Below are 17,381 nucleotides of genomic sequence, written 5' to 3' on the forward strand. Positions count from 1 at the left end.
CTGGAATGTAAGTGAAATAAAATAGATAAAGTGAAATGATGTAGAAAAAAAAGTATTGTGCAAAAATATTGTGCAAAAATACACAGCAGCAGTTGAGGTAGTGCAAATAGAATAAACATAAGTATAACTATAGCAGCGGATGACAGGTAGAGGTAGTGCAGTAAGTAATGAACAGTATAAATTGTGTGTGTGTGCATCCACACAGTCAAGAGAGAGTGTGTGTATCTGTGTGTGAGAGAGACAGAGAGTTAGTATACAGTTCAGTCCTGAGTGAGAGTGTGTGTGTGTGTGTGTGAGAGAGTGTAGAACAGTTCAGTCCTGAGTGAGAGTGTGTGTGAGAGTGTAGAACAGTTCAGTCCCGGGTGTTGAGGAGCCTAATGGCTTGAGGAAAGAAACTGTTACACAGTCTGGTTGTGAGGGCCCGAATGCTCCGGTACCTCTTTCCAGATGGCAGGAGGGTGAAGAGTGTGTGTGAGGGGTGTGTGGGGTCAGCCACAATGCTGATGGCTTTGCGGATGCAGCGTGCGGTGTAAATGTCTGTGATAGAGGGAAGAGAGACTCCAATGATCTTCTCAGCTGTCCTCACTATCCGCTGAAGGGTCTTGCGATCTGAGACGGTGCAGTTCCCAAACCAGGCAGTGATGCAGCTGCTCAGGACGCTCTCGATGGTCCCTCTGTAGAACACAGACAGGATGGGGGGAGGGAGATGGGCTTTACTCAGCCTCCTCAGGAAGTAGAGGCGCTGCTGGGCTTTCTTGGTGATGGAGCTGGTGTTGAGTGACCAGGTGAAGTTCTCCGCCAGATGGACACCAAGGAATTTGATGCTCTTGACGATCTCCACAGAGGAGCCATCGATGGACAGCGGAGAATGGTCACACTGTGCTCTCCTGAAGTCAACAACCATCTCTTTGGTCTTGTCGACGTTCAGGGAGAGGTTGTTGGCTCTGCACCAGGCTGTTAGATGTTGCACCTCCTCTCTGTATGCTGACTCGTCGTTCTTGCTGATGAGACCCACCACAGTCGTGTCATCAGCGAACTTGACGATGTGGTTGGAGCTGTGCATTGCTGCACAGTCGTGAGTCAGCAGAGTGAACAGCAATGGACTGAGCACACAGCCCTGAGGTGCTCCAGTGCTCAGTGGGTGGTGCTGGAGATACTGCTCCCGATCCGGACTGACTGAGGTCTCCCAGTCAGGAAATCCAGGATCCAGTTGCAGAGAGAGGTGTTCAGGCCCAGGAGACTCAGCTTCTTAATCAGCTGCTGAGGGATGATTGTGTTGAATGCTGAACTGAAATCTATGAACAGCATTTGAACGTAGGAGTCTTTGCAGTCCAGGTGTGTGAGGGCCAGATGGAGGGTTGTGGTGATGGCGTCTTCCGTGGAACGGTTAGGACGATACGCAAACTGCAAGGGGTCCAGCAAGGGTGGTAGCTGTGACTTGATGTGCCTCATGACAAGCCTCTCGAAGCATTTCATCACGATTGGTGTGAGTGCAACGGGACGGTAGTCATTGAGGCAGGAAACCGTGGACTTCTTTGGCACAGGGACGATGGTCGTTGTCTTGAGGTACGTAGGGATGATGGAGCTGCTCAGCGAGATGTTGAAGATGTCAGTGAAGACATCTGCTAGCTGCTCCGCACACTCCCTGAGAACTCTGCCAGGAATGTTGTCTGGTCCAGCGGACTTCCGTGGGTTAACTCTGTATAGAGTTCTCTTCACGTCAGCCGTGGTGAGACAAAGCACTGGGTCATTAGGAGGAGGGATGGTCTTCCTCGCTGTTGTGTTGTTCTGTGCCTCAAACCGAGCGTAGAAGTCGTTCAGTGCATCTGGAAGGGAGGCGTCACTGTCACAGGCAGGTGAAGTTGTCCTGTAGTTGGTGATCGCCTGAATGCCCTGCCACATGCGCCGGGAGTCTCTGCTGTTCTGGAAGTGGCCGTGGATTCTCTGGGCGTGTGCACACTTCGCCTCTCTGATGGCTCGGGACAGTTTGGCCCTTGCTGTTTTTAAGGCCGCCCTGTCCCCCGATCTGAAGGCAGAGTCTCTCGATTTCAGGAGAGCACGCACTTTCGCAGTCATCCACGGCTTCTGGTTGGAGCGTGTTGTGATGGTCTTGGAGACAGTCACGTCATCGATGCATTTCCCGATGTAGCTGGTCACTGATGCCGTGTATTCCTCCAAGTCAATAGAGTCGCCGTTGGTTGCAGCCTCCCTAAACATGTCCCAGTCACTGACACTGGACTAGACACTGGACTCTCTCTGTTTATATTACATATCCCCAACAATTAACTGATGTATGCTATTGACTTGATTTTCATGATTATTGGCATCTTTTTGGATTAAACAATGGCAGCAACAGAAAAAAAACACATCACCCTTTAGTGCTAGACATTTTTTCATCCATCCATTTATCTATCCATTTATACATAAATTTTCAGGAGCCATTTTCTTCTGGTTACGACATTAAACACACATACAGTGATGCACATCTAGGAGCGGTTTAGAGTAGCTAGAGTCCAAATAATTTGGGATAGTTTATATAAAACAGAGAGTAGTGCATTTGTAGTATCAGGTGATATAATATCAGGTTTTAAGCTTACTGACTGCACATTATAAACTCTAGCTGAAGGAACAAAAATACAAAGTTAATGTATCTGTATTGTGTCTCCTGCTAGAGATTTTAACTCACACTCAGTAAAACTCTTCTTACTGGTTCCTCAGTTCCTTTTTAATAGCCTGCTCTAAAATTCAAAAGAGATTCCTGTAAATGTAGCACAGACACACCACCTCAGATGTTTCTCTCACATGCTTGACTTATTGTATGTTCTTTAATTCTTACTATCAGCACCTTCAAAGTAGCATAGATATTTACTTCCCATATTAAATTGTGAACACACAAGTATATGAAGGTATTTTTTGGATTTTTATCAAATATGTCAATATTTTATTAATTCCCTTCGATGAAAGGCTATATAAATGTAAAGATTAATTTATGATAGTAATTGTGAAAAAGCAATTACATGAAATTATTATTTAGATATAATTACACTAATCAGCTTTCCTATACTTACCTAGTGGTAAAGAGAAGTATTTTGTAGATTTTGTCTGTGAATCCTGTTCTGTTCTTTGATAATTATAGAAATTTTGAATTCATGTTTAATACAAATAGCTTGATGTAGTGGCCAATGAGCCTGTTCATCACATTTGCAGATTATCATCAAAATATCATAATTATTTATAGTTTTCAAATAATGTAAACACCACACAAACAAGTAAAGGCTTATAGTATTGTATAGATGATAAATCTTGAAATACAACACCAGCCATATTAATGACTTTAGTTTTCTGTCACTGAAACTGTGTGAAAAAAGTCAAAGTCAGAATCAAAGAAGCTTTATTGTCACTTCAACCATATATAGTTTATGCAGTACACAGTAACGTGAGACAACGTTCCTCCTAGACCAGAGGTGCTACACAGAACAAAAACAAAGTACAGGTGATGCAGACAAACACAGAGCTTAACTATACTACAGTGTGCATTCTTTAGAAACAGGCACAGGATGACAAGACAAGACAGTGCAGACAAACAAGACACAACAACGACTCTTGTGCAAAAAAGGATAGAAACAGTATTTGACAGTGGGTGCAAAGAAGGATAGAGACAGGTTTAGGACAGTGACTATAGCAGCAGAAGTAAGAGAAGTAATTTAGTTATAACAGATACATTTAATTAAAGTGTATTTAAATATTTAAAGTGAACAGATATAAATAAATATTTAAAGTGACGTGTACATGTAAACAAGACAAATTGTGTATGTGTGTGCGTGTGTTGTGTGTGTGTATGTATGTATGTGTGTCCAGCTCAGTTCAGTTCTTTGCTGAGATCATCTCTCTGTTGTGTGTGTGTGTGTGTGTGTGTTTATACAATGTGCCAGCACAGTTCAGTTCTCTTTTGAGAACAGTTCTCAGTTGTGTGTGTGTTTGTGTGTGTCTCTGTGTCCAACTCAGTTCAGTTCTCTGTTGAGATACCTGATTGCCTGAGGGAAGTAGCTGTTCAGCAGTCTGGTTGTGCAGGCCCAAATTCTTCAGTACCACTTTCCAGATGGCAGAAGGGTGAGGGTGTGTGTGGGTTCCTCTACAATGCTGTTTGAGATGGTGCAATTCCCAAACCAGGCAGTGATGCAGTTGCTCAGGACGCTCTCAATGGTCCCTCTGTAGAAGGTGGTCAGGATGGGAGGTGGAAGATGAGCCTTCCTTAGACATCGCTGGAAGTAGAGATGCTGCTGGGTTTTCTTGGTGATGGAGTTGGTGTTGAGTGATCAGGTGAGGTCCTCCTCCAGCTGAACAGCAAGAAATTTGGTGCTTTTGACAATTTCCACTTTGGACCCGTCGATGTTCAGTGGAGAATGGTCACTCTGTGTTCTCCTGAAGTCAACAACCAGGTTTGTTAGCTGCTGCACCTCCTCTCTGTATGCTGACTCATCGTTCTTGCTGATGAGACCCACCACAGTTGTGTCATCAGCACACTTGATGTGGTTGGAGCTGTGCATTGCTGCACAGTCATGAGTCAGCAGAGTGAACAGCAGTGGACTGAGCACACAACCCTGAGGAGCTCCAGTGCTCAGTGTGGTGGTGCTGGAGATGCTGTTCCTGATCCAGACTGACTGAGGTCTTCCAGTCAGGAAATCCAAGATCCAATTGCAGAGGGAGGTGTTGGTGCCCAGCAGGCTCAATTTCTCAATCAGGAATGATTGTGTTGAATGCTGAACTGAAGTCTATGAACAGCATTCATACATAAGTGTCCTTATTGTCCAGGTGTGTGAGGGCCAGATGGAGGGTTGTGCTGATGGCATCGTCTGTGGAGCGATTTGGACGATACGCAAACTGCATGTCTAGTGATGGTGGCAGCAGGTTCTTGATGTGCCTCATGACAAACCTCGCAAAGCACTTCATGATGATGGAAGTGAGTGCAGCGGGACGGTAGTCATTGAGACAGGACACTGGAGACTTCTTCGGCACGGGGATGATCTTAGGCATGTTGGGATGATGGTGCTGCTTAGGGAGATGTTGAAGATGTCTGTGAAGACATCCACTAGCTGTTCTGCACATTCTGAGCACTCTGCCAGGAATGTTGTCTGGTCCAGCAGCTTTCTGTGGGTTAACTCTGTGTAGAGGTTTCCTCACATTGGTGGTGGTGAGACAGAGCACCTGGTCCTATGGAGGAGGGATGGTCTTCCTCACTGTCACGTCATTTCGTGCCTCAAACCGAGCATAGAAGCTGTTCAGCGCATTCGGAAGGGAGGCATCACTGTCACAGGCAGGTGGAGCTGGACTGTAGTTGGTGATGGACTGGATGCCTTGCCACATACGCCGAGTGTCACCACTGCTCTGGAATTGGCTGTGGATTCTCTGGGAGTGTGCACACTGTTAAAATCCAGAGACACTGCCTTCAGAGCTGGAGACAAGGTCGCCCTAAGAACAGCACAGGCCAAACTGTCTCTGGATTTTAGCAGCACACGCACCTTTATAGTCATCCATGGCTTCTGATCACTGATGATGTGTATTCCTCCAAGTCTATGGTTTCGCCATTAGTTGCACCCTCCTGAACATGTCCCAGTCACTGCACTCAAAACAGTCCTGAAGAGCAAAGATGGCTCCTGCTGGCCAGGTTTTAACCCGTTTCAGAACCGGTTTAGAGCGACTGACGAGTGACCTGTATGCTGGAATCAACATAACAGAGATGTGGCTTGAGTAGCCAAGGTGAGGACAGGGCTCTGCACAATACACGCCAGGAATGTTTGTGTAAATAAGATCCAGCGCGTTCACTCCTCTGGTTGCAAAGTCCACATGCTGATGGAATTTAAGAAGAAACTGACTTGAGATTTGCATGATTGAAATCTCCAGTGATAATAAACAGTCTGTCGGGGTGAGCATTCTGCAGCTCACTAATAGCACCGTAGAGCTCACACAGGGAATGTAAGAGGGGAATGTACACTCCAACAATGAATACGGTGGTGAATTCCCGTGGTAAATAAAAAGGTCTGGATCTAACAGTTACAAACTCCACTAGCGATGAACAGTAATTAGACACAAGCACAGAGTTCTTACACCATTCCGTATTGTAAACACACACCACCACCGTGAGTCTTACCACACAGAGCTGCATTTCTGTCGGCACGAAATGCAGTTAGCCCGGCTAGCGGAGCTGTCTCCATAAAAACAAAAACGCAGCAAAGCACAAACCCACTGATACTTGATTAGAGTCAGAAACAAATTGAGACTCTATTAGTACTTACTATCAGGGATCTAAAGCTCTCAGATTCTGCACTCACATAGAAGCACAGAGTAAACAGAGTCAGAAAGGCTTTACAAAAACTTATAAAATGGTATAAATGAAGATTCTTAAACCCAGGAGTGTAATTTCCACTAGGGACAGGGGGGGCATGCCCCCCCACTTTTCAAAATCCCGTTTGTGTCGCCTCCACTTTCAAGTCAGTTTGTTATGTTTTTTTAACCACACGCCGTCATCGCCGCGGAGGAGCTGGACCGCGCAGGACACAGAGAGTCTTCCTGTGTCAGTGCTTGCGTCTGCATCCAGGAACATCGCGTACACACTGAAACCGACTGACTGAAAGGTGTAATGAAAGGTGTAATCGCAGTTGTGGCCAAGTCTGCGATGTAACGCCAAAAGCAGCAACAGATGTCTTTAATGTCATCATGGATGAAAAGAAAGAATGGAGATGTGAGTTGGTTGATTCAGCTATCAACTGATAAATTAGCTTAGGTCAGGATAATCATATTTTAATGAACATTCTGTGTAGCATGAAAATGAGTTGACTTTAAACCGTGCATTTTCTGTCTGCAATGTTTGACAAGCAGACTCTGGATGCTAGTTTAATGTTAGACTTAATATGATCAGTGGTTTTCATATCAGAGGACAGATGAGGTGGACAGTTAGGATACATGGAGAGATGTGATTGAATAGATGGAGGACAATGTTCTTTATATTTTTTTTATGTTTGTGAGATTGTGTGAGAATCTTGCATCCTGTGTACAAAATAAGTAGTGTATCTATTATGTTATCAATTTTCCCATCCTTTTGGATTACAGAAGTAAGGATTACAGATCATTATTCCTACCTTGCTATAATACAGTGTTGGAGGCATAAAAATGATCTATTTTTGGTATTTGTGCTGCACAGAAAATAAGCACCACGAATGTAAATATTTAAATTTGTCCATTAACTAAGGGGTGGTTGTTTATGCATGAAAGATACTGTCTATTTGTACTTTAAATTACAAAATAATGATTCAACACAGTTTATAAAAGCTTTTTGCTGTTTCTATTCTAAACCCCTGAGGTTTGGTGGATGTGTCTCTGACAGACGTCCTGTGCAACAAGTGATTTATTTTACATTTTCAGGTACAGCGGTCAGTTTAAAATAAAAGTTTGTTTAACAGTGGAAACTGAGTCTTACATTATTTTTATTTTATTCACACAAAAAACATTAATGGTGAACATTTTTGACATTTAAAATTATTCTCTCAAGTCTTGGCGATCGACTATGGATATAAAAAAGATGTATTACTTTCTTTATTATTTAATAGGGGCTTATTAATTAATAAAGAAAGTAATACATCTTTTTTATATACATAGTTTAGTAGCCTACTATTCTTTTTGACAGAATTTATCATTATAATCAACTTAATCATTTCCTGGATTTTGTATCAGCATAGTCCCTAAATGTATGTAAATGCAGGAAATGGGATTCAAATCCAAAACATTTCCCCCCATTTTGTGCCCCTTTACAAACCTGTTATCAGTTAACCAGACACAAACAATGTTTGTAGTAACTCTGTGGTATAAACAAATAAATAAAAAAGTAAGCAAGTTTTCTTGCCAGTTTTGTCAAGGATTCACTGTAAATAAATAAATAAATAAATAAATAAATAAATAAATAAATAAATAAATAAATAAATGCTGTATAAATAAATTTGTTCCATTTTATGTGTGTTAAACATGTATGCACAGATATGTTACTCTGTTGGATGTGAACTAGAGAAATGGCCTTTTACAAACCCCTCAGAACAGATGAGGGTTTAATTAAAGAACAGTGAGTTTGATTGTACAGATAAAGCATAAGATGAAATGGATAAATAAAAAACTCCTATAGAGAGTAGATAGTTCAGTAGAAAGTTTGTTGTCACATTAACTGCATGCACATTTGATTAATAAAGATCAATGTTTCTTCAATGTATATACAGCTCTGGAAAAAAATAAGAGACCACTGTCCAATCTCCAGATTTGATCCCTATTGAAAACCTCTGGAATGTCATCAAGAGGAAGGTGGAGGGTCACAAAAAAAATGACTGAGAGTACGGATATCTCTGACATTTGAGTTAACTCTATTCTGTTCCCACTAGATCTGTGACATTCAGGATTAACTGAACAGAATTTTATCTGCCAGTATTTGTTATGTTGCAGTTGCAGTACACTAAGCACCCGTTTATGATGTTTAGAAGGTGAAGTGGTTATATAATAATATATGTTGTAGTTTTATTAATGTCATAGATACTCTGATAGAAATTAAGCTATTTGTAACGTTGCGGTAATCTCCCAGACAGCCCCACTTACCCTGCATATTGGGCGTCACACATGGCTCATTACCCTGTTTGTCACTAAGGTCCCTGAATGCAGCCTCGTCCTAGGTTTCCCCTGGCTGCAGCTACATAACCCCCACATAGACTGGTCCACGGGCTCTATTTCCATTTGGGGGCCTCAGTGCCCTCAGAGCTGCCTCAGGGGCCTCCGAACCTCACCTCCCACTGTAGAGGAATCAGTGGACTTGACTGGCATACCGGAGGTTTATTGGGACCTTAAAATGGTCTTCTCCAAGCAAAGGGCCCAAACCCTGCCACCTCGTAGGCCCTTATTGTGCCATTAACCTGCTCCCAGGGGTAGCTCCTCCCCAGGGAAGGTTATTCTCCCTTTCTCCTCCAGAACAAAGCCATGGAGGAAAATATACAGGAGGCCCTGTCCTTAGGCTTCATCCACCTGTCTACCTCACCAGCAGGCGCAGGCTTCTTCTTCGTCAAGAAGAAAGATGGGGGGCCTGCGTCCCTGCATTGATTACCGTGGCTTAAATGCCATCACTCAGAAGGACAGGTACCCTCTGCCCTTGATGAACTCGGCGTTTGACTGCCTTCAACAGGCCAAGGTTTTCACAAAACTAGACCTGCGTAGTGCCTATAATCTTATTCGCATCATGGCAGGGGATGAATGGAAGACCGCATTCATTACACCCTCAGGGCATTATGAATACCTTGTTATGCCTTTTGGCCTAATGAATGCCCCGGTGGTCTTCCAACGCTTCATATATGAGGCACTGCACGAGACCTTGAACCACTATACATTCGTCTACTTAGATGATATCTTGATCTTCAGTAATTCCCTGAAAGAGCATGTGGTTCATGTTTGCCAGGTTTTACAACTCCTTCTTCAAAACAGTCTGTACGTTTTACAATTCCCCCCCTGCCACTCTGACCGTGGTCCCCAGTTCGCCAGCCGCTTTTGGAAAGCCTTTTGCCGTTTGGTGGGTGCCACAGCCAGCCTGTCATCGGGGTTTCATCCCGAATCGAACGGTCAAACTGAGAGGGTAAATCAGGACCTGGAACGGTCCCTCCGGTGCTTTGCCTCATCCAACCCATCGACCCTAAACACCTAATGTGGGTAGAGTATGCCCATAACACACTCTGGCACACAGTGCCAGTTTGGCTATCCTCCACCCATGTTTGCCGAGCAGGAGGAGGAACTTGGGGTCCCGGCAGCGGAACAACTGGTAGGTCGGTGTCGCAGGGTCTGGCAGAAGGCCAGGGCGACACTGCAAGCTGCTGTCCGGAAAAGCGCCCGTGCAGCCAACCGCAAAAGACGTATGGCTCCCACATTCCGTCCTGGCCAGCGGGTCTGGCTGGTGACTAAAGATCTGCCACTGAGTCCAAGAAATTGGCCCCTCGCTATATCAGTCCATTTAAGGTCCTAAGGCAGATAAACCCGGTGGCCTACCGCCTGGAGCTTCCTCGCTCCATGAGAATTAATCCAACTTTTCACGTGTCTAGGCTGAAGCCGGTTCTCTGTAGTTCCCTGGCGTCTAGCACTGAGCCAGCCCCCCACCACAGCGTATCATTGATGGATCCCCTGCCTTTATGGTTCAGTGAATCTTGGACTCCCGTCGTTATCGCTGGGGCATACAGTATTTGGTGGACTGGGAGGGGTATGGTCCAGAGGAGCGCTCATGGGTACCAGCTCGCCACATACTAGACCCTGACCTTAACAGGGACTTTCATAGAGTCGGGGGATTACTCTTGGAACGTCAGGGGCCATTCCTCGGGGCAGGGGTACTGTAACATTGCCGGTGCCTGCTTAGGCAAATCTGCGGTTACTGGCGTGCTTCTTTATAGTGCTCAACCCAGCACAGGCAATTAGGGCTAATGCACAGCACCTGTGCACGCTGTTATATAAGCCTCAGGTTTTCACTCACTCGGCGTGCGGACATAGAATCTGTGCCAGGTATCGGAGGCAATAGGCTCCGAGAGGTAATTTGGTAATTAGAGTTACACTCCTCAAAAGCTGTTGCTAGTGATATTTAATCTAGAGAATATATAGAAAGTTATTTACTGGTGTTGCAGGCTGAGAATCAGCCCACTGCCACTTCCTATTTATTAAGCCAGACCCCGACTCGGTGAGGGAACTGCTTAAATGGCCAAAGGTTGCCGTGACAAACAGGGCTCCCCCCTCGCCTGGGAGAGGGCGTTGGGAAGTCCAGTGTGGCGTTGAACCTCTCTGGTTCGCGCCCACCTCAGACGGTTTCTTAGGTTTGTATTTTTGTTTGCCTATTTCTGCTCATTATTCTGCCCGGCTCCCTGATTGAATTTTCCACCTTCCATGGAGTTTCATCCATTTGGGTAACAGGTCTAGCTCAGTGCTCACCCCCTCACTTAGTGCTGAGCGCTTCTTCCCTGTAACACTAATGTTTAAGATAGATAAACTTACTTTGGGGAAAATACTTGACACAGTTATGCACATTTGCCAACTTCCAAGACACAGTACCACTAATTCACCTCTTATAGCCAGCAATGAATAAAGTTTCAGGGTTTAACACAAATAGTATGATGTTAAAGGTAATTTTAACTTTATGAAACAGCTGAAAGGACAGTTATACATTGTGGCTATGACAAAATAATGCACTTTCGAAACTTACCTTATGAAGAGTATAATTATCAAGATCATAATTATTTATAGTGCACAAATAATATAAAAACATTTAGTTAATGTTTTGATGTGCATTTGAATTAACAAATTGTTTTGTCCATCATTACCAGTAGGGTGAAAGTGTGGTAAGTTTGTGATGGTGAGCAGTCTAGCAAAGCAGCCACTGTCTACAAATAGCAATTATTCAGCTTGTTAATATAGTCAGCATCATTAACATGAAGAGCCAAAATCTCAGAACTAACAGTAAGTAATACCTGGATGTTCTAGGAACTGAAGAAAACACTCTTATGCTTATCTAGTGGAGAGTGGCTAACGAAGTGTCACCATTAAAGGGTTTGAGTAAGCATAAAAAAATTTAAAACGAGTGTGAAACAAACATTGTTTCCATTTAATTGTGGCAGTAGTCACTACAATTCTAACCAGAGCTGGAGCTACACTTGATATCAGAGATTGTAGAGCACCACACAGTATGCAACAACTTCTGGCATGAAAGCATTAACTAGCACTGTGTATTCTGACACCTTTCAGAATCAGCATTAACTTCAGGAATTTGAGCAACAGTAGCTTGTCTGTTGGATCGAACCACACGGGCCAGTCTTCACACCCCACATGCATCAATGATCCTTGGCTGCCTATGATACTGTCACTGTTCCTTCCTTGGACTACTTTTGATAGATACGGACCGGGAACACCCCACAAGAGCTGCAGTTTTTGAGATGGCCTGGTCCAGTTGTCTAGCCATCACATTTTGGTCCTTGACAAATTCACTCAAATCCTTATGCTTGCCCATTTTTCCTGCTTCTAACACATCAATTTTGAGCACAAAATGACAATATTGCTACCTAAAATTTCCCACCCACTAAAAGAGGAGATAATCAGTGTTATTCACTTCACCTGTCAGTAGTCATAATGATCGGTGTATGTGTCTGTATGACCTGTTTGATGGGTTTTATTTATTAGTGCATTAAGGTTTTTCTCTTTAGTGAACACAGGATGGCGCAGTCACATATCTTACTGTGGGTCAAGTACTAGAGGTTCCCTATATGAGGCTGATAATGCCATAATGTTTCAGTAAGAATCAACAATCTAACAACATTGGTGACACTGTCATGTGATGCTGTGGGGTGGAACAATTTTGAAGCTTTATGGCGTTAACATATTAGATTACAGAAAGATCTTGACTATTTTCACTGAGCTAAGACTAGTCATCATGTTCACTGTTATATTCATGTATCTGTGGCTTTCAATAGGTGAGTTAACATTGACTTTTTGTTATTGCAGAAATATTATATTACTATTATATAACTATTATATGATATAGATTTAAATTTAAATATTAAAGATTAAAAAACATTATGTTCTCTTCTCTATGACGGGTGACTCCATGGCAGATTCAATAGAGCCACTTTTCACTCATAAAGTTGTAGATGAGGGTGACAGTGTTACTCTGTCCTGCACATACAAAAAAACTGGTGCATCAGACTACCTACACTGGTACAGGAAATATCCAAAATCTAAACCTGAGTTCATTCTTAATATTTTTCAAAGTGGAGATCCAATTTCCAACACTGACCCAAGAATGTCTGCTAAAGCAATAAACAAGTGGATCTGATCATCTCCTCTGCTGCTGTATCAGACTCTGCTCTATACTACTGTGCTCTGGTGTCCAAAGTGACAGGAAATCCAGCTGCACTGTACAAAAAATTTCAGACAGTTTTGTTATACTGAAAGCAGTTCTGCTGATGATTTTGAGCAATTTACATTGTTTTGGGGAAATTCTCTTGTCTCTCTTGAAATTTAAAAGGGTTCAATAATATATTACAGTTTGACAAATATTGGATTCTTAGGAGACAGCTAATTGTTTTTTAGCTTCATTAGCCACTTTTTCCTGTTCAGAGATCTATAGCTTTTCTTGGGAACACCGGGAATGAGGGAGGAATGTAAGAAACATCTAGGTTGGATTATTGTAATGCCTTACTGTCTGGATGTTCCAGGAGAAGCATAAACAAGCTCCAGTTAGTCCAGAACATAGCAGCTAGAGCCAGAAGATATGAACACATCACTCCTATCTTAGCCACACTACATAGGCTCCCAGTCAAATTTCATTTCATTTCATACTATTACTTACCTATAGCACTAAATGGTCTTGTGCCACAGTACCTATTTTTTGGTTTTTTTATGATCCACTATGCCTACTCTGATCAAAAGGTGCAGGTTATTTTCGTAGTACCTCAAGTAACAAAGGCTACAGCAGGGGGCAGAGCTTTTTCTTTCAAAGCCCCAAAGTTATGGAACAGTCTTTCAATTAGTGTTCGGGATTCAGACACAGTCTCAATGTTTAAGTCTAGGCTGAAGACAAATTTGTTTAGTCAAACTTTCATTGTATAATTTTCTTAGGTAAAGGAGCAGATCTGGAAGGTTCATGGGCATAGTGTTTGGTGTACTGAGATGTTTGGATGCTGTCGCCTTACCACCCTCGCAAGTCACTCAGGTTTGCTGACTGTGAAGTGGTTGGATGCTTTATGTTCCGGGAAGCCTTCATGTCTGTCTCCTTCTGGCTCTCCCTTTTAGTTATGCTGTCATAGCTAGTCTTGCAGGAGTCCCTGCCTGCACTTTATACATAACCTACATTGTCTTTAAACATCACATGGTCACAAGCGTACTTATTATCTTTCTCCCTCTCTCTCTGGCTTTCTCTATCGAGCTATACACCCCACTCCTGAGCTCCCAGTATTCTGAGTTTCCGGTGTGACCACTGCCTCTACCCCTGGTCGGAGTCTCATCGCTTGGTGGTGCCCACTGATGCTGTGGATGGATCTGTGTGACCCAGCAGACAGCCATGGACAGAGCCACTTGGGGACTTACACACCATCACAGTTCGGCCATTACATCTGTCAGCTTGTAACAGCAAGGAATTAGTGCCTATAATAAACCCAGGAACTACAGTCACCTAATAGTTTCTCATGGATCATTGATTGCTGTTGTAGAAAGGATATTAATTAGTTAGTTACATTATTTACTGTCCAGTGTCACCCAAATGAGAATGGGTTCCCTTCTGAGCCTGGTTCCTCTTAAGGTTTCTTCCTCATATCACAGGGCATTTTTCCTTGACACCGTCACCACAGGCTTGCTCATTAGGGATAAAATAAGGATAAAATAGTTTAATAATTTAAGTTAATAATATTTTTCTCTCCTTTCTGTTTCTCTTCTTTTGTAAAGCTGCCTTGAGACAATGTCCATTGTAAAAGGTGCTATACAAATAAACATATGCGAGTCATATATATATATATATATATATAGTGGTCCAATATTCTATCCTGAACTATCCTGAACACATAAATTAAAAATTATCAGAAAAAAAATTAAGAAAAAGAATGAATATTGGAATACTGTATGTTAAATCATGAGACTCTACGCAGATCTCTAACACCAAGATATGTTTAAATGGTGAAGTCAGATGAAGTGGTCTGTTCAGCATTATTGTGTTAGACACTTAGTTCACCAAGACAGATACTGTGAACTGAAAATTTGTACAAAGTTACACTACAACTGCAGCACTTCCTGGGTGTGGCCTTCTAATGTTCAGTGTAAAGTTCAGCACACAACACTAGTATACAGAATCCTCACAGAGCTGTGTTTAGAAATGGCTCAACTATACAACTTACTGTACATAGTGAGATACATACCACTGATTCTCACCACAGCTACAGGTAATCAGTAAATAATATATTAATGAATACAAGGAATCTTCACCAGTTACTTAACTGTATTAATTTACAGCCACGTTTATATTAATCTTATGATTTCACGTCAATATTTTGTTTAGAAAAATACTTCACAGATTCATTTCTTAATGTTCTTTGTTTACAGTAGGCAGTTTTGCTGATAAAATTGAGCCAATTGAAGGTGTCAGCTTTGTGAGGAAAGAAACAGACAACATTACTCTGAAATGTTCATATGAGTCAAGCAGTGAATACCTCTATCTTTACTGGTACAAGCAATATCCTAACAGCGCACCACAGATTTTGCTGTATAAAGGTGCAAGGTCAAGATCTGATTGGAAGAGCACTCCTGATGATCATCGATTAGAGGCAGAAACAAGCAGAGACTCTACTAAACTTATTATCAGAGGTCTTAAGCTCTCAGATTCTGCACTCTATCACTGTGCTCTTAGAGTAGCAGCACAGTGATGCAGAGTCAGTGAAAGGCTGTACAAAAACATAAATGAGACATGTGAAGTTTTTAAAACCACAACAAAGATACTCCCTTAACCAACCTGTTATCAGTTAACCGCAAACAGTTTCCTACAGAGATAAGAAAGAAAAGATCAACCTCCCATCTTCACTATATCTAGGGAAAACATAAAGAGCATCCTGTGCAGCTGTACCAATGTATGGTATAGAAACTGCATTCTGTCTCAGAGCACAAGACCCTACAGCAGATAGTAAAAACCACTTGAAACATCGTCAGGGTCCCTCTTACTTTAATCAAGGATCCTTATATGAAAGTATCAATTTATAAAGCAACCCACTGTGTACATGACCCCTCCCATCCTCATAAACTCATTAGTCAAGACAAGAAGCTTTTATTGTCATTTCAACCACATTTAGCTGATGCAGTACATAGCAAAATGAGACAACGCTTCACCAGGACCCTGGTGCTACATAAAACAACATAACATATAGCTACAGAACAGAAATAACACACAGCTAAGGACAGAAAGTGGTTGTCCTAGCTACATAAAGTGCAAGTGTGCAACCAGGTGCAAACAGTGCAAGACAGAAGACAGAGTGAAGACAGTGCAATAACAGAAAAAAAACAGACAAAACAGTACAGGACACATAGCACCAAAAATGTGCAAAATAAAAAATGTGGAAACTGTGATTCTTATAACATACATGTTCTGTAACCTTATACATATAGGGGCAGTTGGTGACCGTTTAAAGTGTGAAAACAAAGCAGTAACAGCAATTGAATAAGTGTGCAAATACAAAATGTTTCTTATAACGCAACATTTATAGTGTGGGTGGAGTTATAGAGTGTGTGTGTGTGTGAGAGTTGCTACAGTTCAGTTCTGGATGTTGAGGAGCCTGATGGCTTGAGAAAAGAAATTGTTACACGCAGGAGGGTGAAGAGTGTGTGAGAGTTGTGTGGGGTCATCCACAATGTTGTTGGATTTGCGGATACACCGTGTGGTGTAAATGTCTGTGATAGAGGGAAGAAAGACTCCCGTGATCTTCTTAGCTGTCCTCACTATCTGCTGCATGATCTTGCAATCTGAGATGGTGCCAGGCAGTGATGCAGCTGCTCAGGACACTCTTGATGGTTCCTCTGTAGAACATGGTCTGGACTGGGGAGGGAGATGGGCTTTCCTCAGCCTCCGCAGGCAGTAGAGATGCTGCTGGTGATGGAGCTGGTGTTGAGTGACCAGGTGAAGTTCTCCGCCAGATGAACACCAAGGAATTTGGTGCTCTTGATGATCTCTTGATGATGCTCTTTAGAATGGCCACTATGTGCTGTCCTAAAGTTGGTGCTGTCCAACAACCATCTCTTCAGTTTTGTTGAAATTCAGAGACAGGTTGTTGGCTTTACACCAGGCTGTTAGCTGTTGCACCTCCTCTCTGTATGCAGACTTATCGTTCTTGCTGATAATATCCACCACGGTCGTGTCATCAGCGAACATAATGATGTGGTTGGAGCTGTGCATTGCTGCACAGTTGTGAGTTAGCAGAGTGAACAGCAGTGTGCTGAGCACACAGCCCTGAGGAGCCCCAGTGCTCAGTGTGGTGGTGTTGGAGATGCTGTTCCCGATCTGGACTGACTGACTCCAGTCAGGAAGTCCAGGATCCAGTTGCACAGAGAGTTGTACAGGCCATATTTTATACAGGCTATATTTTTGTATTTTATAGTTGTGTTAACTGGTCATTTCTAACTACTGTCTAGTACTAGTAACAGCTACAATCAATTTTAAGCAGGATTACAATTTTTTTTACTCAGTGTTGGATGAGGCCATCAGAATCTTGAATCTAAAAACACTGCATGGCACACTGCCACTGTTGCTAGCTACTGCAATATATACTGCAACACTATGGCCATATTGAAAAGGGGCAGATTTA

Source organism: Hemibagrus wyckioides, linkage group LG07 (assembly GCF_019097595.1).
Source record: "Hemibagrus wyckioides isolate EC202008001 linkage group LG07, SWU_Hwy_1.0, whole genome shotgun sequence".
In the NCBI taxonomy this organism is placed as follows: domain Eukaryota; kingdom Metazoa; phylum Chordata; class Actinopteri; order Siluriformes; family Bagridae; genus Hemibagrus; species Hemibagrus wyckioides.